This window comes from Corvus kubaryi, unplaced genomic scaffold (assembly GCF_017639235.1).
Source record: "Corvus kubaryi isolate FWS band 111438036 unplaced genomic scaffold, C.kubaryi_AGA036_p1.0 37396, whole genome shotgun sequence".
In the NCBI taxonomy this organism is placed as follows: Eukaryota; Metazoa; Chordata; class Aves; order Passeriformes; family Corvidae; genus Corvus; species Corvus kubaryi.
In genome coordinates, this window is record NW_024581135.1 from 18,879,819 (window position 1) to 18,905,645 (window position 25,827).

The following is a 25,827-nucleotide window of genomic DNA, read 5'->3' on the forward strand; positions in this document are numbered from 1 at the left end:
GTACCTAATTATTGGGACAAACGAACTTGCTGTTGGGAACAAATGGTGTTCGGCGCCTCTGGAAACAACATCATGTAACACTAGGTAATTAGGTAAAACATTAGGTAAATTCAGGACACCAAGCTGAAGCTCTGTCTGGTTCTAGGTAGCATCTGAGAGTAAGGATTCCTTAGTTCTTTAGCTTTCTAAAAAAATTACTTACCTACACTAGAAAAAGGAAAAGCTACCAGGAAAACAGTTTTCTGGTTTGAAAACCTATGGGAAAAGTGAAACTAGTTTGTTTTGCCTTGTCATCTGGATGAAGAAATAAATCATGTAATGCCTTTATGAAAAATAATCACACTTTATTCTTCCCCAAATGGTAATATTGGTGCACAGAAATGAGGAAAGCTGTATTGCACATGCTCTCTCCTGATACTACATTTGCTTTATTGTAGTTTCCATGTAAAAGGAATTACTTGCATGTTAACAATAAGCAGAAAAATCAGGACCCTTCTACCATTAGATAATCTAATGCCAAGAGCACTGCCACAACAACCTTCCTGACATTATTTATGTAGGGAAGGGAGACAGTGAACATTTATTACGTCATTTTCCTCATCAGCCCCCACCCCAGGCGTGCTGAGGTTTAGTGTCAGAGACACAGAGGCCAGCATTCAGCTGCACTCTTACACTGAGGTTAGAAAATCCTGACCAAGTGAAAAAAGGGCTAATTTGTGAGAAATATGAGGTTGACAATCTGACAGGGCAAATCCTTGTTTGCAGTGGGAATGACTTGCAGTTAGCAGATAAGGTCAGATAGAGAATGTTTCATATCCAAGTTATCATCACCTACAAAAAAAGTAACTACTTTCCCCCTGGGCAGTTGGTCTTGTGATTCACACCTGTCTTTACCATTTTTTCCTGATACAAACCTGACCTTTTTTTTTTTTTAAGCCTGTGTGCTAACTATACACCTGTGTACCCTGGGCAAAGAAGGTAAAGTGGGGAAACACGGGCTTCCATTACGTAAAAAAACATTTAAATATCTAAACAAAGCAGCCAGTTCCTTAGTTTGCTCTTAAGGTATTCTGGTAAGTAAATATTTTATTCTTGACTGTATTCACAGACATTTTGCCAAGGAAGGTTCTACATTAAAATCTAGAAGGCTTATATTTATATATCACCTGCCAGAATTTATTCTTGGTTTACTTTTATGCTCTTCCAGAATCATCCCATCCATCACAAATTTGCTCCAGGTCACTGATCCCAGGTGAAAGTCAGGCTGTGTTACACTGAGTAGGTAAGACAACTGCTCGTGTTTGCACAGCCCAAGGATATTCTTTTCAGAGGAGGCACGGAAGAAGCTCATAGATTTATTGGCATTAATTTCTAAAAAAGACATGAAATCTTGATGCTCCTTTTTAGCTCTGAATTGTCTAGCTAAAGCAGCATGGTACCATTTGAGCCTCTCCAGTATCACTTAAGATGACCCTCTCCAGATATGCAGTGAAATGCCATAACCTCTTTGGGTATGTAACAACCCAACTCTCTGTATTAATTACATAAAATGTCACTCTTTTTACTCTACTCTTACCAAACCTATCACCTGATTCATGTGAAGGAAACATTTCTATACCTTTAATTCTAGTTATACTCTGAAGAGTGAAGCATGGCAGAACTTTAGTTCAGTCTACCTTTTTTTCTCCCTGAAAGCATCAATGAGCATGGAGAGAACACAGGGAGATAGTGGAAGTCCTTACTGTACCTTTTATCTACTGTAAGAATCCTTTTCTTATTAATAATACATGTGAAAGAATGAGCTTCAATGGACTGATTGGTTCCAGGTGCTCTAACTATATGCCTCAAATGATAACAATGAAAGCAGAGTTTTTAGAGATAGGAGTAAGAAAAGAATGTGTTTAATATGTACTTCTAGAAATAACTTCATACCCATTCATTGTATGGGCACTTATCTAACCACACATTTTTAGTACGTATTCAGTTTTTGCACTAATCTAGGATTTTGTCAAAGCATCCCTGTTGTGCCTTTGTCAAGCAGAATTTGAATAAAATGCCTGAGTAAAAAGTAGAAGACTAAGGAAGAAATCAAGCCATAAGAAAAACCCTGCACATCATATTGTAACAAGTATATAACTTATTGCACCATGAAACAAAAGGAAAGCTCAGTGATTTTCCAATGTACTCACTTGGCACTCAACCCTCATCTGTGGGATCCTCATCTGTGTCACTTCCCATAACAGTGAATTGAAATAAATTCATTTTCAGTTTTCATTGTTTGCTGTGCTCTCTCTCATTCTACTTGTTTATTGTTACTGATTTTGTGAGCCTCTGATGAGTTTGTGTGAAAAAGCCAATGTACATTCAGCCTTCTAATCTTTTGAAATAGGGAATAGATTACTAGAAAGAATGGGAATATTATAAAATATGAATTGACATAGCTGGAAATTAGTTTGTTCTGAGTTATGTCCTATTATCAACTGAATTTTGCACAATTCAAATCAAAACACATGGAAATAAAAGTACAAAAGGAAAATTAAATTCTTTTCAACTTCTCCTTAATAAGTGTTTCATTCCTAGTAGAGAACCAGAGCATCTTCCCTTCGTAAGTATAAACAGAAAGCAATAAAAATGAGTTTGAGATTGAATGAGGATCCTGGTTAACGAAGCTGACACCAGAGGGATGGAGGGTAGGAGTGCACAGGTGGGTGACAACTCTGGGAAAAGTGTGTATGTGTGTGTGTGTGTATGTCTGTGTACATGCATGTACTCTGAAGGGAGGAGAGAGAGAAACAGGAGAGGGTGGCAAGAGATCATTAAAAGACTGAAGAAAAACAAGTGTCTAGAGAATAGAATTAAGAAAAACTCAGCAAGAAGGTTAAGAATGAAGCTTGGAGGTGTTGGGGTATGTTTCCTAAGCAGACTGCTGATACTCTGTAGGCAAGAGCTGTGCATCTGTGATGAGACCAAGGAGGAAACAAAGTGGGCAGGTAGCTTGTAAAGGTGGATGTCTTGGGGTGACTTTATGATGTTGTATCCCATATATTTCCAAATTTGTCCAAACCGGCACAAAGGGTTATTTTTGAAAAGAACAAAAGTCAGGATTTGCAAGCTGAGTCAGCATTATCACTTATTTAAATATACACTCCTAAAACTAGCAGAAACCTGACATTAAGCTTTTGACTTTCCTGTTGTATCAATATAATCAATAACTCAAATTTCTAAATGTCTGTTTCGCAATCAGCATTTGAGCTGAACCAAAGTGAGCCCTACAGGCATGTAAGCAATATGGTTGACTTTTACAATATAAATGTTTTATACTTGCATACTCTTACTAATCACTGTTTATGGTCCTAACACTATTCATGGTAGATGTACGCATCTGGATAGTAGCTTTGTTAGCTAGAACTGATGCAAACATTGACAACTTATTCTGTCCTTTTTATATTTTGTTTCTTTAGTAAGAACATAGTAACATCTGCTAAGTATGGAATCTATAGCACATTTGTCAGAGAAATAATTTGAAATGGCCACTCAACTCTTTCGGTGGCTATATTTGCACCACAACATAAAAACACAATTTAGTATTTTGTTGGGCAGAATAAATAACTGCAATTCAATAATTCAGAAGCTGAGCACAGGCTGAGGTAGGATACTGTACTTGTGCACTGCTGGAGAGAGCAATGGGGCCCCAAAGCATCCCCTGTGTGCACCATGGACCTCTGCGTCATCACCAGTCCTGTCTGCCTCATGCTACCACTGCTGTATTACTGCCAGACATGAGCAGGCTCTGTACTGGCTGCATTTGTGCCTTTCCCTTCTCATTCCAGGGCTGGACTGTTTGCATCAGTGCTGTATGAAACTCGTAAGAAATCACTGACGTGTACAGAATATAAAGACCTCACAACAGTGTATTAAAACAAATGACTGTATCACTAAATCCTCATCTGAGATTTTGAAGACATAGAACCCACTTATTTCTCTAGGCCTCAGGACTTTTAAGAGTTAAACTTATATAATTTGACAATATGCAGCATTTGTAGAGTTGCAGCTGGCTTTTCATAGGTATTCTCCAAATAAAAACTGTTTTATGTGTTGAGAATCCTGAGATGGAGCTGTTGAGAGTAATTAGGGAAATATAACCTTCCCCACGAGTGATATGCTTTTGGAAACAGATTTTGAATCCTTTTTGTTATGAAGATAACTTACTGTTTAAAGAGAACTGTACAGTTTCTCATGTTTGCATAATTATACCTTTATCTTGCCAGCTCACTGTGGAAAGCATCGTAATGGAAGATGAGAAAATGTTATAAGAGTGATGGAAATATTTTTATCCAGAAAAATCAGTGGTAGTCCTCTGCTATTGTTTTAAAATATCTGTCAAGATGTATAGAAAAATGCTCTTGTAACTTGTAATTTTAATTTTGTTACAGTCAGTATAATGCTTCTTTCATATTACCATACAACTGGTACCTTAAGTGAACACTGAGGTCATGAAAGAAGGAACCACAACCATGGCAAACTTGAGTATCCTAGTAGTGGTGTTTTCCTCTATTATTCACCGAGTCATCTTTGGTTCAAATACAACATGCAGGGTTTAAAACACATTTTCTGAACTTGGAGTTCAGAAGAATTTCCAAAGGCTTCCTGAGCGCAGTGTAGCTTTTTGCAATGAAAGCAGCAAAATTGCCTACTCATTGTAAGGCTACAAAAGACACAGAGATGGATGACTTTGGATCAGTGATACAGTTTTTTATGTTATTGTTTTAGTGATAAAGCAGAGGAGGAGGAGGAAAATCATGACTCAGTGCCAACATATGACCAAATTATGCAGACAAATTCTAGAAGAATTAATTTAAAAACTGGACACATGTCAAAGGAGATTTAAGAAGTTCATCTTCCAAAGATTTTAACAAGTTCATTCCTGAGAACAATCTTGAGGCAACCTATTCTCAATTACAAACCTTACTGAGGTCTATTAAAATGAAAAAGATTCCCATTGACCTTGATGATTGATCAATTAAGTTTTTCTCTGTGTAATGGCAGATCACTCACCTAGCAATGCTGACCTTTTATGAGAGTCTCATGCTGGGATCAGCACAGGCTGGCCAGCAGGGAGAAACACAACAGAAGAAAAAAAAAACTGGAATGTGATTAAAATTTGTGATGCAAATTGATCACATTATTCACAGATCATAAGAAATGCTACATCATACAGCAGATGCTAAAGAGTGACCAGACACGCATGAGGTTTTTTTTAAATCAGTGTTTTCACAGTGGAACAGTCTTGTTGGATCTCTTAACACCTTAAACTATAATGGAAGGCAGTCAAGTCTGACTGAGAACTCAAATTCCCATAGGAAACAGCATACAGTACCTAACAGATTAAGACACCCATTCAGTGAAGTAAAGATCAAGTACCACTGAGAAAAGAGAAAAACCTACTGCACACTGTGCTTACATTAGGCTTAAATTATAAAGCAAACCCTTTGTCAAAACTTTATTCTAGTATTCTCAAGAAATAACTTAATAGTACTAAGTGTTTAGATGATTTCATTTATCTTTTTAGAAATCAAAATATTTATCATACTGAATTCACTTGAACTGAACAAATTTGGTCTAAAGATAGTTATTTAAAGAGAGAGAATATTTTGTCTCTGCTAGTAGTATCAGTATAAGTGAAAAAGCCAAACAGTTCTGTCACGGACCAGGATGATGGTTAAGAAATGGAAAACATCTCTTCTGGCAGGTTCACTATTCACTTCTGACACCTGGCTGGTCCAATACTGAGCACTTAAATTTATGGCACATGACAGTCTGAAGAATAAGGCATTATGCTTGCATAATGCCTTTTGAATTCTTCACAGCTGACTTGTACGTACAGTATTTTCATTTCTTACTAAAGGATTTATTTCAGAAAGTTTTCTTATAAATGCTTGGTTGTACAAGGATAGTCATTCATTCATCATGCCTGTAAAAAGTGTATGAAGTCTACCTAAGAAGCCTTTTGGGTTTGTTACAAGACCAGGTTGTTTTGATTTTCCATTGTGTTTGCTGGGTAATTTAAACTTCATATAGAAAGTTGGTTTGCTTGGGTATTGTTTGTAGCAAAAGCTAACAATCTACTAAAGTTTTCTGGCACTGAAACTTAATAGTCTACTGTTAGTAAGAAAACACTCTACCAGCTACTGAAAGAACAGTAGAAATCTGCATTTTTCAAATGGCAGTAAACAGATGAAACAGGTAGTCTCCTTCTGCAACCCTACATTTATTTTTTTCTCCCTACTGCAGTTGCCTTTAAAATGCTAGAACTGTACAAAATTGTTCACACAGCCCCTACTTGAAACAAGCTTCCGTATTTACAACTTACTCACTCACTATATAAGCACACAATTGCAGAAATCCCAGAACTGTGGTTTTGCCTGTTCCATACCCTGTGTCCAGAAGTTTTATTTTAGTAGCTCTAATGAAAACTAACCTGCATGTGTTTGTCTGTAGATTAGCAAACCTTTACCAGAATTAAATACTCAAAGATGATACATACCTCATTATTTGGAAGTGCAAGAATGTTATGTAATGTTAAAACTGGTTGGCTTTAGTGCAACAGTGAAATAGCTTGATACTAAGAACCATGTAATATTTGCATCTCCATTTAACCTTCATTCCCTTTCTGGTTGCTGAGCGCTGGAAGAGCAAAGCTAGTTTGTTTTCATTTTATTCTGTGTTCCTACCTTATGTGACTCACTGCAGGTTTCGGGGGGGAAAAAATTCTGTGTTTCAAGAAGCAATCTCATTGGAATTAAAGTAATTTTAGTAATGGCCAAGATTTTCAAGGATTTCTACAGTTCTCTAATTTCTCCTGCTTGTGAAAGGCAGAATTAACAGGCTCCAGAAGCATTAACTAAGAAGCATTGAGATAGTCTACTTAAGGTATTATAAAAATTTACAAATAAATTACTCTTTTTTTGTATGAAGCAATCTTTTTTATACTCTGTTATGCCTACTTGTTAAAAGACCACACACACTCGCAGTGTAGAAGGATTTTAGTACTTGGGCATAGACTGAAGTGCATGACAGGCAGAAAATCTCCATTCACCTTGCAGTTTTGGCACTGGTTTCTTTTTGGTGCAGTACAGCACAAGCAGCAACTTAGGGGCAAGGACTTGCTCCATTGGCAGTCCAGAAGGGAAAGTCCTGAGAAGAGTTAGAGGGGACGTTTGGCTCTTTGGAGTTGTAAATGAACAGTCAATTTAAAGTCAGTCATGCACTGACTCCATTTGGTTGGATTTTTTTTTCTATCAGAAAAGTTTGAAAACTCTTTAAAGGTACAAGAGAGCTGTACTCAATACAGTGTTTTAATGCCTGGTTAAAATTTGTAGCAATTAAGATGGGATATGTAGATGGTCCACATTTAAGATTATTAAAAATTGTTGTGAAATCCTTCTCTTATCCATTCTGGATTTCAGATTACTCTTCAGAAAGTGAAGAGAGAGAAGAGAATTAAAAGACAAAAAAAAGAGACAACTAAATTAGCTGTTTCACAAAGATTACTAAAATGTTGTAATTGCATATAATTATCTGTAACTAGATAGAAAAATATGTGCCACTGGAGATGTAACAAGAAGTTACTTCAGACAGCTGTTCTTTTCTACCAGAACAGGCTGTGCTCAATTATGTAAAATCAGAATAATACAAAAGCATATTTTTATATTTTAAGGCTATAAATTAGCTCTCACAATTTATTGAGATATTCTCTACATGGCTACGTTGTACTGATCCTTCTGGGGAAAAGTATTTTAAAGAAACTGATAAGAACTAGATTTATTTTTCTTAATTCCATGCTGATTCTGTCCAACCACATTTCAAGTAGGTGGTGCACAGGACCACTGCCATTTACTGTGGTGGTGCAGTGAAGATCTAGATGTGGAGCCATGGTGGTTGAAGAAGGCAAAGCATCTGTGCTGAGACAACAGTGTAGCAGCCTATTAGCAATTTCTGTAGATGTTCCAAGGTAATTTGTAAGAGGCTTCCTGTCTAGTTTCATTTCTTTCTCAGCTTTACATAATGTCTCTGACATAAAGAGACCAATGAAACCTGTAAGTCTGGACTTGACAGGGCTGATCAGGACAACCTGCAGGCACTTTGAACCAGTAAAATTCAGTCTTCATAAACACTGAGCTCGCTTTGGAGAGAAAGAGTGCAAAATCTGGTTTGTTCTATAAAACCCATTGTCTCAACCTTGCTCCATAGAAAATTGCAATGAGTTTTTCTTCCAGCAGCTTGGCATATTGATCTTTGGACACTGCACTGTACAAAAGCCTGGCATTTTTCTTTTAGAACAAGTTAACAGGGAAATTCTAGCTCATTAATGTGAGTTTCCACATTGATTTCTGTAGCACCAGGCCATTTAATAGTGTGAAAAAGTTTTACAGGCTAGAATAGCTACATGTTAATTACTACTGTTAATTAATGTGTACACATTTATAAAAATAGAACATGTGTAATTGATACAATTTAAAAATTTTTTTTAATATTTGATGACTTTTTCTGAAGAGGAAACCATGATTAAATAGATTAAAAGGTGAATTCTAATTAGTGCACAAGACAAGAAATACTTGCTTGCCATTGATGCTAAAGTTATCAGATTATTTTAAAAAACAAGTTAGAAAAATAAGGAATGAAACCATCAGATCTTCAACACAGGAAGAATGAATGACAGTGAAAAGATGAAGAACTGAATATGAATCTAAACTAGGCATAAGGAATGTGATAGATTTTTTAAAACGTGTGGGACATATTTTTTCCATTGTGCCCATACAGAGCTTTCAGTAACCCGCAGTCAACCCCCATTTAAAGATCAAACATCTTGTCTCTCAAAGTAAACAAACCAAAACAGAGAGACTGCAAACCTGTCTTCAAGAAACACAGGCCTGAAGGTGATGTAGCCAAGTATTTTTCATACATAAAACAAATACCAAATCTTTCTAAGGCAGATGAAGAAAAAGAAAATTTTTTTTAAGCTAAAACATGAATATTCACTAGGAACTTAAATGTAGTATAAGAAAATCATAAAGCATTTCGGAGTTTCATATCAGTCTTGTAAAATAAATGTTCCTGTAAAGCGCATGTCAATCTAAAGAAAGAAGAATAGTAGAGAACATTTGTCTTAAGTGCTTCTCAGTGGCAGAGACAGTAAGTAGTACAGTATCATTTTCAAAAATAAATCTGTTTTTCAAAGAAAGTAACAAATGTCTGTATTATTAAATTTACTTTTATGGAAACTTTTTGGGAAAAGTTCTAAATTTATATTGTACACTAACGATCCCATTTTGGAACTGGCAGGGTTTGCACATTCAAGTTTGCTCAACATTGTACCACAGAATAATATTTATAGTGTTTCCAGTAAGGATAAATAAAAAATTCTGAACCATTAAAATCAAGTCAGCAGTCCATTATCTGTAACAAAAACAGACTGGAAGAAGCTCTGTTTCCCAGACCGAGGAAGAATTTACCTCCACTGTTGAAGCTTGGTGTGCCACCTGTGACTGTCTCTCCCAGCACTGCTCAATGTGCACACTGTGCAAATGTGTGGAGCCAGTTCAGGTGCTGCAGCTGGGTCTGCCTGACCCAGGGAGACACTTTGGAACCAGAAGTGTGGCAGCAGGGCATGGCAACCAAGCCAAAACTGGCTTCAGTTCAGCACACTACCACACAAGTTTTGTCTTGTTTGGCTTGTCCAGAAGCCACGTTCTGGCAGGACTCCAAAGCTGGTGTCATCTTGCTGGACATGAGCTGGCCTGGTCTATATAAATTTTTTTTCTCTGCTCTTGGTAGCCATAAGCCACACCAAATGAGGCTGCACACAAAGCATGCACAATTCTTATTTACAGAGATGTTCAGCAAGTGACTTCAGGAGTATTGTCTAAAATAAATATTTAGTTCCTCTGAAAGGAGGAGCTTACTAGTTCACCATTGAAATAAGCTTCAGAACATGCTAAAAGAAAAAAGCCCCATTCTGCAAAAAGAAAAAAAGTCCTGTTCTACATAAACAGAAAGGGGAATTATGCCAGAAAGAAACACCTGAAAATAACCACTGGGAAACTTGCACATCTGAGTAGCTGGAATCTTGTATCAAAAAAAGTTTTAACTCCTTTGTGCCAACCGGTTAGTCTTAGGTGACAAGCTGAACAGGCCTAGGAAGTAGGGCATAATACTTTTCTCCACCTGTTTTCAATGCATCATGTGAAATAGAAGATATTACAAAAACTAAACATATAGATAGCACCAAAAATTCCTTAAGTCAGCATAATTCTATTGTTGGTATTTGCTGGCATCACAAGGTACACATAGATAATATTCCCTGTCTTCGGGGTGGAAAAATTGTACTTAGTGACATCCTTCTCAGATGAATGTAAATTGGCTACATCACTGTCTAGATTAGGCTAGACTAGCACTGATATTATCTAAGCATAAATTTCTTAAATGCACAGATACTAATTTTCTACCTAATATTAAGTAGCTATTTGCCTTGACTTCTGCTGGTATTTCTGATTATTAGTAGTCACTCAGAAACTCAGACCGCCTTTGCAAAGCAGTTCCAGTTCTCTTGATGTGAGTAGTATCTTTTGCAACCCACACCATTATTTTGAATTTTTTCTTCTAACCTTTTTACTAGGTCACCATCTATTAGAGCAGCTGCATATTTGGTGTGAAGGAGATAGGCCATTGTTTTTGTATTTAGGAGCAAGCAGTGGTGAGAACTTCATGTCCTGGCTGAGCAAGGACCTTAGGTGAGCTTGGAGCCAGGGAGGAGTCCCAGCTCCTCAACCACCGCTAGTGCTCCCTGCAACTCTGGGGCAGATTTTGTTCTTAGAAGTAATCATAAGCAATAGTGAAATATTTAAAAATTCATAATTTAAACAGGGATGTTACACACAAGTAGGCATGCCAGAGTGCTTCCAGTTTTGGAAGTATTAAGATTAATCAAATTAATCTTAATTTGACATTTGACTCTGCAGTCCTTATTAAATACAGACTACAGATATTTTTCCTTAGAAGTTACCATAGGATTTGTCTTGAGTCTCTTAGAAGAATAAATGCATGGAAGGGCCTAGAAAAGTAAAAGAATTAAATGGCTGATGGCAATATGCAGCTTTCTGGAAAAAGCACAAGTTCAACATATTAGTAAAATACTCATACTGAAAGAATGCTTAACTTTTAACAGATTATGGGGGAATAAATTGGTGCAAAGCCTGCTGGGAAGGTAGCAGTTCTACCACTGATTCAAAATGTACTGGACATATTTTCCAGCAAGTGCCCATAAGGGAGACAATAACTAATATATTCCTTGTACAAATAAGGTGATGGGAAGTGAATTGATTGCTGTTTCTTCATTATATAAAATCATGACTTTTTTGAGAAGATAGCAGTTTGAGGTTTGATGTACGATTGAAAACTGCTTTTTGATGTCAAGGAATGCTTGTGATACAGTTGGAAGGGTTTACTTTCTTAAAATACCACAAACTTAAAACCAACAAGTCACAAAACCATCTCCTCTCCCTCTCTCTGCTCTTCTTTTAACTTGAAATGTGTGTGTAGCAGACCTCACCAGCAGTTAACAGCCTTAATGACTTTCTCAATGGCCGTGATCAAGTAGACACTGTTACAGCTTTAGATGCCAACCATAAATATGGAGAATGAGTTACCCTTATGCAGAAGTCTGTCTCATCTCTTTTTTGTAGATAAACAAAGTGTATATATTAAAAATCACATTTTCAAAGATATATACATAAACAAAAATATATGCAATTATATACATTTGCATATTATATATTACTAATAGTAGTTGGCTTCTAAGCATTTCAGGAAGCCAACTGGACTCTACAGCACCTCATGATATGCCAGCCTACTTTTAATAACAGAAAAAAATGAAGGCTTCCATTTGTGTACAAATTAAGAGGACTTTGCTGCATCTGGAAGTGTTCAAGTGACTGCTGGAAGAGCTATTTGCCTATGTGTCAAACAAAGACCCTGCAGCAAGGGGACTAAATCTGCCTCAGGCACCTATGGATACATTCAATGCCAAGCCTGGACTTCCTTGTTAGCTGCATTTTTTTCATACACACTATCCATTCACATGAATAATCAGTTTTCTTAGTGATATTCCTTTTTCCTTTTAGTAAGATCATCAGAAGAAAGCTTCTTTTTGTTTTAGCTGTTTTTTCAAATCGTTTCAATTTAGTTCATGACTCCACACAGGCCTATTTCATCTGCAGGATGACAAAAGCTTTCTTGATCACATGAATGTAATTTTCTGTTAATGAGAACTCTTGAGATTTCTAACATGAGCAGCAAATTAACAAAAATGGTTTCTGGTTGGGGTTTTTTTTTTAAGATTAATTTCATGGAATACTACTAAATTAGGTCAGGCATAAAACGTGCAGGCTCATCTCTCTAGAAAGAACATAATTGCTACCATTCACTAATAAGAATGTATTCTAATAGGATTGAGGTTAAATCTCTAGGCATTCCTGTTTGCCTCTATTTATAACTACTGCAGTATAGGTGAAATACTGACTATGTGTCTCAGATAAAACTAAAAGGGAATCCTCTGACCAAACTATGCTGAATGTGACTTAAAGAAAAATTTCACCATGCATTTTATCGAGCTACTAAAGAAATATAAAATAATCAATAATGAGATTTATGCTGCTTCTTAATATTATTGATTTTTTTAGTGCAAAGGGTCGGTCATATTAGACAGAATATATATTCTAGTTTAATTACTGAAAATGGCCTTTTTGTGCTTTTGAATAGTCAATGTTCCAAAAAGAGAGGGAAAAAGGTATTTTTTCCAAAATGTTATTTTCCTATGACCGTTTTGATTTTCATTTAGAGTCCTGAGGAATTTATATGGGTTATCTAGTCATAAGTTTTTACTATTGCACATACCATGCTAAAATTGTTCAACAAACTTATTTTTTCATAAAAGAAATAATAGAAGTTCATCATTATTTGTCCATTAGCCTATGAAGATTTCAGTGCAAATGAACACCTGTATATAGCAGGTGTTATCATAATAACTGTTCATGTTAAAGACAAAAATTATGCTTAAAAAACCCCCAGTCCTCATTTGTAATGCATAACTGGTGTTAGATTGATTTTCCTCTGGTAAGATAATATTTAAAATAGGGATTAAAAAATTTCATTGACCCGCTGGCATTTTCTTTGCCATCCACAGGGGTGTTTCCTCTGTCTTCAAGTGTAACAGAAGTGATTTTAATTAGTATTTAATTAGTATTAATAGTTTATTCTCTATAAGATAATTGCAGGATGGCTCTTAGGATCACTGATAAGAATTCAGATGTAAAACTGGTGCCATCAGAACAGAGATGGTTTTGACTCTGCTGGAGTTTGAGCTATCAAATTCCTCCATGGAGAGGTAGAGACTACTAGAAAATCAAGATTATTCTGCTGCACGAAAATTAATTCCCATAATCTAAAAAGCAAAGAGAAATTCCCTCCTTAGGTAACTGTTTATTCATATAATTTTTTAACTCTAAGATTCATTTAGACTGTTATTTCAGGATGCAGAAAACTTGGTGAATGGAGAAAGGCATGTGAAAGAGAAAATAAGTAACAAAAGGCAAAGGTCATGCAGAACAAATCATTAGACTTACTAACAAAAATGCTGAATTCTCTTATGCAGGTAGTTCTTCTCAAATAAATTCTCTTCAATATGATTTTGTGGTGCTGCAGTACTGGGCTAGACTAGACTAGAGACCATTAGGAAACCCAGTGGGAACTCTTGAAGATTACTGAGTTACAGTGTTCTGCTTAAGAATATTTGGAGAATATATGTCTGATCTCTATTGTTTAAAATCCTATTTATCAACTCCATGTTTCCCAGAGTGAAAGCTGCAGCAACATTCAAGCTTAATAAGTGGTACTGGATTTTGTAAAATTTGATTGTAAACCCTGAAAGTTTACTGCCGCATATTCAGGTCACTGTTCTTTAGGTCTGTCCTTGTACTCATCAAACAAAGAACAATCCAGCAGGCATTGACACAAAACAGGAAATCTCTTACTACAGCTTTCAACTCATTAAAGGTTTTCCCAGTTGGCAGTACAGAGATAAAAGCTCTTATAAATGGATTGCAGGGGGGATAGAAACACAAGGAGAAAATAGTTATACGGATTAATGAAGAGTAGATGAAATTAATCAATTTTAAAATAGTTGGCAAGCTGAATAAACTTATTTACGTAAATATGCTCTCAAGAGATAGGAGGATCAGAATACAACACAGAACTTGTAAAACTGCTATTTAAATAATATAAGGAAATGCTTGAGAAATTTTAATATTCAATATATTGTCAACATTTGTGCTCATTTTAAGATGCTAAAATAAATCATTAATGGCGTTCCTGAACATCTTGGAATTAGTTTTGTAAAAGCATGAACATAATTCTGTGAAATATCTGAAAAATGGGGACAAAGAGAAAATGAAAGCAGCATCAATTTTTCTTCTAAATCCTATACCTGAACAATGTAGTGCTCCCTGCTATTGTCCATACGTTTGTACCAGCTGGTGGTGTTATTCACATTTGTGCTATGATTCATACACACACGAAAAACTGTATATGACAAAGAGATTGTTACTTCTCGTGTCGTTTCCTACTAGGAGACTCGAGGCAGGATGGCATATGTAGTCAGTTAACTGCCTTTTGTCAGGGATGTCAACTGAACAAATGGATGATTTTTTTCTGTGCTGAATTAAACTGTTATTTCCACAAGTGTCTCATACTTAGACAAAGGCAGAAAGTGCTGGCAACTATTTGGAACTTTGAAAATGTGATTTACAAGGAAGTTACCTAGAGTGCTTTGTTGGGAAGTGTTTCATATCTTTGTTCCTCAGTCATCTGTGTTACTTATTCATTATATTTCTACTAATTCTTCTTTACTAGTTATCTCCTAAGAGTCCACTGAAAGTATGGACTTCATATCAGTAGGCAAGAACATTTGCTATTTTAGCTCCTTCATTTTATTTTAGTCTTCTTTTTCTTTGTTTTCATACTTCAAGATCTTACCAGAAAATGTTGTAGATCTTTTTAGGTCAACAACAGAAAAATAATATCCCTTATGTGAATAGTTTTGGCTGAGTGATGGGTAAGTGGTACTGACACCATAAAAAGATCAGAAGTGGTCTGCATGCTACTCTGTAATTATTAACACAGAGCTGAAGTTCTGTGTTTGTAAGTGTAACAGGGTCCTGCACTGGGGAGGAATAACTCCATGCATCAGCACAGGCTGGGGGCTGACCTGCTGGGAAGCAGCTCTGCCGAGAAGGACCTGGAGGTCCTGGTGGACAACAAGCTGTCTGTGAGCCAGCAGTGTCCTTGTGGCCAAGAGGTCAATGTTGTCCTGGGATCCATTAGGAAGAGCATTGCCAGCAGGTCTCCTCAGCCCTGGTGGGGCACATCTGGAGTGCTGTGTCCAGTTCTGGGCTCCTCAGGACCAGAGGGATATGGAGGTTCTGGAGTGGGTCCAGCAAAGGGCTACAAAGGTGAGCAGGGGTCTGGGGCACCTCACTCACAAGGAAGGGCTGAGGGAGCTGGGCCTGTTCAGCCTGGACAAGACTGAGAGGGACCTCATCAGTGTCTGAAAGTGTCTGAAGGGAGGGTGTCAGGAGGATGGATCCAAGCCCTGCTTGGCACTGCCCATCAATAAGGCAAGAGGCAGTGGGCAGGAACTGATGCACAGGAAATTCCACTTGAATGTGAGGAAGAACTTTATTGTGAGGGTGACTGCACTGGAACAGATTGCCCAGAGATGTTGTGGAGTCTCCTCGCTGGAGATACTCAGGAGCCACCTGGACACAATCCCAGTAACGTGCTCTAGGGCACTCTGCTTGAGCAGGTGGGTTGGACTAGGTGACCTCAGTGCTACCTTCCAACTTTAACACCCCCACCCCCACCACCACCAAATTTAAGACATGTTTAAGAACTAAAAAATACTGTGCTCATACACTGCAAAAAGAGGTCCAGTCATGTTTGTGAATGAATAACTAATTCATTATTCAATTAAATAAGTGGTGTGACTGAACATTCATAGATACTCTGTTACACACAAATTAAGTAAATATAAATTAATCCTTGAGGTAATGTTACCAATATGGCTGTTTTATAGTTTCTATGTGAGAAGATAAATTTGCGAGGAAAAGAGCAATGTGAGGTCAAGCTGTGCAAAAGGCAATAAAAACCCTGAGAGAACAAGTGAACATTCTCACATCCTGATAAGAAGGAAAGATCTTCATCTTTTTGTTGGCATTTCTTTAAAAATTTCCCAGTTGCCTGATAATGAGGTTGTTAATGAATTCAAAATATGATGGTGACAATATTGCTCTCTTAAATCAACACACCAACAGTTTAGAGTAGTAAATGAGGAGCTCAGATGCCTTGGAATTATTTGATTACTGAAGTAAGGAAGCAGCAACATTATATACATCCTTTGACTGTTTAGAAACCTCTTTACATGGATAACTTCATAATCATTTTGAACAGAAAGAATTTGATTTTTTTTTTCTCTTTCATCCCTTAATGCAATGTATGAATGAATAGAAAGATTACATAGGTACATAGTTTTCATAGTTTGTTTCTCAAGGTCCTTTTCTCTTCTGTTTAGTTTCTTATTTTGACACTAATATTGGCTTAATATACAGTGCTCAGTATTCCTTAGTTATTTCACAGATAACGTGTGTGAAAATCCCAGATCAGTCGTGAATGACCCAAAGAGGACAGGACACAGATTTAATATTCCAGATCTTTTCAGACCAAAGCCTGAGCTGGTTTTAGAGTGAAATGAAATGTGTCACCTTCTGTGAACTGCATGAGAAGTAAGGAGTGGTGGGTAAAACCTCTTGCTTTCTTTAGTGTCTCCTTTTAGTGACATATTTCTCCCTCCATAATGAGCATTTACATTTTGAGACGCCAGAAGTCATTTTCTATAAGCACACACTGGTAGGGAGGTGTGAGCTCCTCTGACATAATTCTGATCCTATTTAAATGACGGTGGTTTAAAGTTCACTGCTACTGTTTTGAATCCTTTAAGGTAAACTGAAGTCAAAGACAAGGCAGACAAAAAATTCAAAGAGGGGAAAAAAGTGGGAAGGAAAATGATGGGATCCAATAGAGAACTCTCAAGTAAAGCATGGAAAATAGGACGAGTCAAGAAAAGGGGAGGTAACAAGCTGGTAATGATGGCACTCCCAGTTCTCAATGCAGTGTGGATACTGGCTTTGTAGGTTATCCTTCTGTTCCTATCTGTTCATATAGGTCACCTCCTATGCTGGTCTGCCTTTCCTGTAGTCAGTAGGATTGAGACATTTTTGCCTCCTGAGCAAATAGCACAGTTTTCTATTAAAGACAATGTTTAAATAGTGTATTTTTAAAATTTAGTGTATTTATATATAGATATATATTTTTTAGATCTATATCTATATCTATACATACATATAGATATATGTGTAAGCATATAGAATCACAGAAACATGTAGGTTGGAAAAGATGTTTAATGTCATTGATTCCAGCCATTAACCTAACACTGCCATGTTCACCACTAAACCATGGCCCCAGGTGCCACATCTACATGTCTTTTAAACATCTCCAAGGATACTGACTCAACCACTTCCCTGGGCAGCCTGTTTCATTGCTTGATAATCTTTCTCGTGATATTTGTCCCAATATCCAACCTGAACCTCCCCTGGTGCAACTTGAAGCGATTTCCTCTTGTCCTGTCGCTTGTGACTTGGGAGGAGAGACCAACCCCCACTTGGCTACAATTCCCTTTCATGCAGCTGTAGAGAGTGGTAAGGTCCCTCCTGAGCCTCCTCTCCAGGCTAAACAGCCCCAGCTCCCTCAGCCACTTCTTGTAAAACTTGCATATATATGTAATGTATTTTGTACAGATAGATGGAGATATATATATAAAATTTAACTGTAATTTTTATATACCCAAATATATTTTAAAAACAGGTATTCCTACTTGTATTAACTGGTGCCCTTTTGCAATGCTGAGCTGTTGCCTGAGACTACTGCCCGTTTCAGGGTCTGTATTTTAAGACAATGTCTAGATAATGAATCAGAGGTAGAAACTTCTGTGTATGTATGCTGGCAGCTTTAGGGTTTTTTACAAGCTTGGAAAAGACCATGATTTCTGCAAACTAAATAACATAAATTCAAAAGAACTAGTCTATTACATGTCGTTTTATTTTATAACAAAGAGTGGACCCCCATGGTGGGCAAATCACTTTTCTACATGTATATCCAACATAGTATGTAGCTCTGAGAGTGCCTACTGGGTATAACATTGCCAGGTCCTGGTAATCAGAATTATTTCTTCAATTAAACTGACAGGCAAGTGAAAAAAAACTTCTTACACTTCTTTGTCCTTTGTTTGGCACTAAGTGTAACAATTCTGTTTACCATGGATTTTATGACTCTACCTAATGATCAGCAAAACGGAATTCTTGAACATCTGTAAGTCAGGCTGAGAGGTCTTCCAAAGAACTGATCTTGCTCTAGTTGTTGGATGTGCACTCAACTGTTTTAATCTACACTACAGTCTAATTGGCTAACTGGAAACAAAAAAAGAAACCTCCATCATGTCTCAAAGGATTTGAGTCCAAAGAGTCATAATGCTCAATGGAGTGGCAAGAAGGTGTCAGGGCATTAGGATGATTACAGACTCCATATTTCCAAGGAGAGTGGATTTCTTTGCTTGACTGGAGAGATAAGAACTCTCAAGCTGGAAAAGGAGGTCTCAGTAGACACTAAGTTGAGAATTTCAGCTCTATGTCATTTGAATTGATTGAAGCACTGTCCTATTTTAGCTTGGTTTAAATACTCTATTAACCTACAATGCCCCCAAAAGAAAGCAGCATTGTACTTCAAACAATTCTGGAGGGTTTCATGTTGAAATCAGCTGACTTACTATTTAAGTGGGAGACAGTAATGCTGGTTTTGTTCATGTTTCTTGTAAAGTATGTGAACTGATCCATTGCTCAACTATTCTATTAAATTATTTTACATGTTGAGAATAGCATTTTAATTACATTCCTCATTTACCTAGTTAATCAAATATTAAAATATTACTATGAGTGATACTGCAACAATATGACAGCATTTAGCATCAAATAATAGTATTTCATTAAAAGCAACACTTTATTTTCATACTCCTCCTGTGTCTCACAGTAAGCAACAAAAATACTAAATAATCAGTAACAAGAGAAGGTACTGATTCAAGTTTCACATTTTCTTTCTAAAAGACAGCCTAAAAATATGAGTTCTCAACTATGTAGAGAGCTCTCCAGACTCTGATGATGAACAGCAGTTTCTTTCATTTCCTTTACACTAGTACATAAAGCTATGGAGGGTGACAGTGGAAAGTTAGAATTTGCTGGCAGATTGGCTTGAGGAAGAGCAACCCTATGATACACACAGCAGTGATTTTGTCAAATGCTGTATAAGAAGTAGAGCGATGCAGTTAACGCGAGATAACAATCCATATTCATGTCAGGAGGCAAATTTACTTAATTAAAAGAGAATAATTTGAAATCAGTAATAAAACCTGATGGATGTAGTAGCTGTGAAGACTTTTTCCTTTTTTTTAACTGAGACAGCATTGGCTATCCAGACATAATACAGCACCGTATATGCTAGCAAGGTACAAGATGGTTGCTAACTGAAAAATTGCTTGTTCTGCAGCAAGGAAGCCAGGTGATTAGTTACGTATGGTGTGGGATGAATTTAGTTGCTTGAAAAATGAAAACTGGTTTGGGAATTCGGATCCACAGATTTCAAGATAACCAATGAAACAAAAATCATGGTCATTGCCAGATGTTTGATTTTAACTTGGTTTATCTGAAAAAAAATTGTTACTGCCATAAGTGTGTCATGATTTGACTCAATAAATACAACAGAGTATTATCAAGAAATCAGCTGGAGTGTTCTGGAAAATAACAGTTCAGTGAGGCCACAGAGGGAAGGATAACCTCAGGGAGAAGAGTTAATAATAGTTCCAAGTAACTTCGTACTGATCAGTCTAAAGTCTGAAATATTTGTCCATGTCATTAATCTTGGGAGAGATGTAGGACGTAAAACTCTACTTTTTTTTGACATTTTCCTAACACTCAAGTATTAGATAATGTACATGGAGATCTGATTGATAAATGCTGTCTTTTTATATTGGGTTGTAGGGGTCTGAGGTTTTCTTCATGAAAATAATTGTAGAAAATCTAAAAGGCAAAAATTGAATTAGTCTGAATTTCTTTTTGATGTAAGAGAGATTACTCATTTAAATTACATTTTCTAGAAGTAATTTGTGATAAACTACTACTTAAAAAACTAACATGCCATTTAAATATAACTGATTACTGTAATCCCTTATATTAACCCCACAGCCACATGTTTTGCAATAAACATGAGATTTAAAAGTAGTGAGAATGCTAAAAAAATCTTTGCCAGTAAAATAAGAACTCATGCTCAGAATTCATAGAGGGGTTTTTTTAGTGAGGTGGTAATTTTCTGATAATTTCCACATTTTATAGTATGTGTATGTCAGAGTGTCCCGATACATCTTAATTTTTCATGTAATTATACTGTATTTTATTTAGCACAGCCTTGCTTTCTCTGTGGAATGAAAAACAAATAAACAAATGTCACTGTAGAAAGCCTGCAGTCTCAAGATTAACCTGGCAGAAATAATACTGGCAGCTTTACTACCAGTCTACTTTCCACACCTTTTATCCAAAAAATAGACTGCAATGTATTTCCCATATGGAAAAACTCCATGGTGCTAGCTATAAAACAAAATCAAAATCCAAAAACATTTACCTGTTAAGCTCTGTCTTTATAACTTACATGCCTTTCTCTGCTTCTTTTCATTAGCAATTACTGTACTTTCACCTCTCAGGACAAATTATTCAAAGTCTTTATTTTTACACCCTGAGTGTTGCCTTAACCATTGCGCCAGTCTCAATTCCAAAGCCAGATGTTTATGTTCCTTTAAATATCAAAGTTCAGTAGATTTTCATGTTTAGAGATGCTTCACAGGAGACACCAAAAATGGTACCAAATCAGGCTCCAATTTCATGACAGTGCCAGCGCATGTAAACTGCGTGTCAGGATTGTTTAAGTACCAAAGTCAGCCTCAGTTGTGCATGGCTTGAATATGCATCACTGAGGCAGTTTGATACAAGGTGGCTTTCTGATGCCAGATGAAGCTGTTGGAGAGGAGGTGAGAGGGAGTCGCTCCCGATGGCGCTGAGGCGCACACGTGGGCTCATATCACAGCATCAGAGAGGTGTTGGATTCACCAGTGTTCCTGCTAGGCTGACACCTAAAATGTTTCTGTGCCCTACTGTCTGCTAATAAAATCCTCAGTGCTTGAGTATTTTGCAGAAGGAAGCTGTGAATACTAAATACCCTGAAGCTTGGGGGATTCAACCATTCTCTACTTCTTGCTTCAGCTGGTATTTTGTGGTTAATGCAAAGTCCACCAGCTTCCAGAGGTCCATTTCAGAATACTGACACTATTGTGCACTGGTAAGAATCTGATATGCTGCCAGATACAAAATATAAACTTCAAGCCTCCTCAGGATTAGGCAGGAAGCTAAATCCTAAATTTGGACCAATTTCTTCTAACTCCTTAACAGGTGTGATCATTGGATTAATTGATAGGAAGCTTCTCAGCTATTTTTTGAGAGTGTACAATATCTATATTAGACCCAGCTCGGGAGCGAATACTCAGGTCTCTTAATCCTCAGTGGAAATAGGCACTTTTCCCCAGCCTAGAATTTAAGTATCAACATGCCTAGGATAGGATGGACTTATGTCTCTATTTCCCTCCTGGAAATGCAAGAGGCTACCTGCAGACTAGTTACTGTAGCAGTCATTTTTAAGCATCTTGCAATCCCTGTGGATACCGCAGAAAAAACCTCATACCTATTTCAGGACTGTGATTTCCACTAGAGATAAGGGAAAAAGTAAATATATGCTCCGTGAAACTTAGTCTGTTTTAGTAATACCAAAACAAGGCTACATTTAATTTCCCTGTTTTTTTCAAAAGATATTTTGCTTTCCAGATTTTCTTCTTGTCTGTCCATCAACTCTAATATCCCCTATGTGAAATTGCTAAGTACAAAACAAGAAATATTTCTTGTAGACATTTAATAGGGCTGTGAAAATACTTCACACAAGTGAAAAATTTAATAGCTTTTAATCTCTTTCCTCACAATAGTCTGTGAATATAGTAATGACCTCAAAATACAGTTTATTCTTTTTTTCTACTCAGATACAGCTATACCATGCACTATAAGATGCAACTGAAGTATATCAACTTTGATTTATCTGTTTATATTACTCTGTTTGATGATGAAGAACTAAAGTAAAAAAAGAGGGATAGGAAAAGTAATCTGAAAATTAATCAGTGGTTCAAGGTAGGAAAATGTTCTGTGACTTTATGATAGTAACAGGGCAGAAAATATCAAGAACTGGAAACTAGCATTTATTTTAGTGAACATCTACCTAAGGCCTGACTGGCCAGAATGCAGGTATTTGAATTAGCAGGGTGAAAAATATTATGTGTGAAAAGAGCTATCCTAATTGTACAGAGCTTGCATGGTAATGCAGGATTCACTCAGACACAGGGAAAACATCCTGGAGCAGCCTACAAGGTCTTTCTCCTGTGAGAGGCAGGTAAGGTGGAAGATGCAGCTGAGGTCCGTAGGCTGGACAGTACAGCCCATCTTGGCACTCAAGGTTGCAACAAGAAGTCTCTGATAGCACAACACTACAAGGAGGATAAGGTGCCTCACAAATTATGAATTTCAGCCAGATCACAAAGTGTAAATTTTCCGTGAGCAGGAAGTTTGGAAGTTAAAGACATTCCAAGTGCAGCTTGTGTCTGAACTATGACCAAAGTTCTGCTTAGAACTAGAAATAAATCTGAATTTGCCTTTGAATATTATCTAGGTGACAAAGGTGATGAATGAATAGCAGCATGAAGGTACACCCGCATGTCAGAATTTCCTATTGATGGTTTCTAAATCTAGGAATGCTTTCCTCTGATGTGAACAGCAGGCCTGTGCATGCTGCTTGTACACTACAGACAAATGTAACCAAGAGGAAAAAGACAGGGAGTTGTTAACACCTACAGCTTATACTACTTGTTAAATGCAATAGGAATTTAAATTATTTTCTAACTAATAAATGACTCCATTAGGATAATGTATAGGTCTTGGGACCTAGAGGAAGAATATAGAGATTGTAATGACAGCATAATGAATGTAAAGTCATAACCTTTTGAGACTCATTATATATAAATGAGATTGTAGTCTAGTTGAGAATACAGTATGTAGTTTTGACCTTTCTTTGAAATACAGAAATGGTGCTTAGCTGTGAAATTCATTATGGTCTCCAGCGTGACATAGCTATTCATTTTTAGAGTGATTAATTTCGGTTAGTATTGACAAAAGACTTCACAGGATTAAACATAGAGATACCACAGGCAAGAGCACTGTATAAGCAGGTATTGTCTCCCTAACTAAGCATTTATAGGTAGCCATTTTGTCAAGTTTTCCATACATAAAATAATAATCAGGTAGAAAATGTAAAAGTGAAATTAACTCCCTAATTGCATAGATGGAACATGGTTTTTAATCTTTTTATGAAACATGCCTCATTAGAAAGACAGATATGATTAAAGAACTATAATCTTGAAGAACAAATGGACAAATGGAATATGCAGACATCTTCAGTTTATGAAAATTTATAAACAAAATCGCACCTATGGCTTTATCTAATAAATTGTTTCTTGTAAACCATGACAGGCAGGAATGTGTAATCTTTGGCTGGACAGTCCTTCAGGAAAATCATCTGGGTTTGCAAAAACTGGGATCATCATTGGGAGTTACAGTCTAAACTGCAGAGTTTGGAAATTACAGGGAATGGAACAGGTTTTAATACTATAGAATAGGCATGGAATTTAGATCATTTAGTGAAAACTGTGCTGTGGCTATTTTATGCCTACAGTGTGAATAAATTAAGAAAAATAGTCTTCAGAGGGACATGTATAATCACAAAAACTGAAAGTCACTACAAAATTATGCACAAAGAGAACATGTTATGTTAAGTCATTCTCTGGGCAGCAAGACTAAATCAAATTGGATGCACCTCCACTGAGAAGACACAGAGCACATTTCTCATGTTTGTGTGTTATGTGCTCTTAATTTGCTGATCAATGAGGGACCGGTCTTCTGTACTGAGCTGTAAATCCCAAAGGATTAACGTGTATGTTGAACAGACTGGATCACCAACAGAATGACTTCTTATGGCTAATAATATCTATAGTTCTATAGCACTATTACCTTTACCAACTGCATTTACTGAATGATATTGAACCCTCACAAAAGCAAGTCCTGAGAGATCTTTTCTGTAACAAACAGAAAACCACAGGAAAAAAATTGTCTTTTGGCCATTCCAGTAGGATGCTTTAAATGATAAAGTAAAAATTATTTGCAGTTTCCTGGATGTTCCTTTTAGTGAAGTGAGATAAGCAAAATATAATACATTAAAAAGTTTAGCTTATAATTGGTTTGCCTTATAGACAGAATTTAAGAAAAACAGATAATGCATTTATAATACAAAACTCAGGAGTAACTTCAGTGTTTAGAAATACAATAAAAAATACTATCTCTGTAAAGTTATTACTTCGTTTACACTAGGTCTCTTGGCATATCTAGGATCCAAACAGATGTCTCAAATTAACTGAGTAGACAGGAGTGATAAACTTTCAAAGCTCTGCTGACCTTGTAACTATCAAAATTGCAGTACCTGAAGATCTTATTCTTTTGCTTTTATGGCTGGTTTTATCTTTGGCTAACGGTCAAAATTAGTCCATTCAATAAGCAATTTAAAATTAAAAGCTCTAATAACATTTCAGTAAAGTTCTGTCATTCTGTTACATAAAGAGATTAAATATATGTAATTATATGATTAAATTTTCCAATTACTGGTTTTCATGTGTTAAAGGAGTCTAAAAATACCCCATGCCATTGTCAGAATAGTGTGTGTAAGTACATTTTCTTACATAGATTTACTGATGCCTGTAAGTTTTGAACTGTGTTTGGTTTTAAGCAGATTATTTTTCATGGACCTTAACTCAAAAAGTCTTAACTGTGATGTAAGGTGGTATTTGTTCTGAAACAGTAAGACACTTTTTAAAAGAAGTGTTCATCTTTTCATGCATGTTGAACTCAGGTTTCTGAGTACTTCCAAAAGAATAATCTACCCTATGGAGTTTATTTATATTATACTGGGTTTATATCATACAATTTTCTAAATACTACTTTTACAAGGTATGGATATAATAGTATCAGCTCGAATGACATTTTTAAATATAAATTTACTCATAATGCATTACACTAGGAAAACTAAAATAACATTTTTAAAAAGCAATTTTTGTGCAGTAAGGAGAATTTTTTTAGTATGATAAGGAAATGTATCCTATTGCCAGTAATGCTCGATTTATAAGTCTTGAAAGTAAAACCTAATTTCTGAATGGACAGAACAGAAAAAAATCTGCCAGATTAGTTCATATATACCTTTCCACAAGTCAGGACCAGGAATCAGAAATTACAGTTCAAAATTAATCTAATCAAATTTGATCTAAATCTACCTGGCTTTGTTAGAGCATTGTGTAACGATGTTACCTGAGTTTGAACTCATATTTATTTTATCACCAAACACACAGAGGTTTTACATTAGCCCAGG

At 36.4% G+C, this 25,827-nt stretch overlaps 1 long non-coding RNA gene across 1 annotated transcript in view; it reads left to right on the forward strand.

The window, feature by feature from the left end:
• LOC121670812 overlaps positions 1-25,827 on the forward strand; it is a 93,166-nt gene that overhangs the window by 24,612 nt on the left and 42,727 nt on the right. The gene's annotated exons all lie outside the window — the stretch shown is intronic.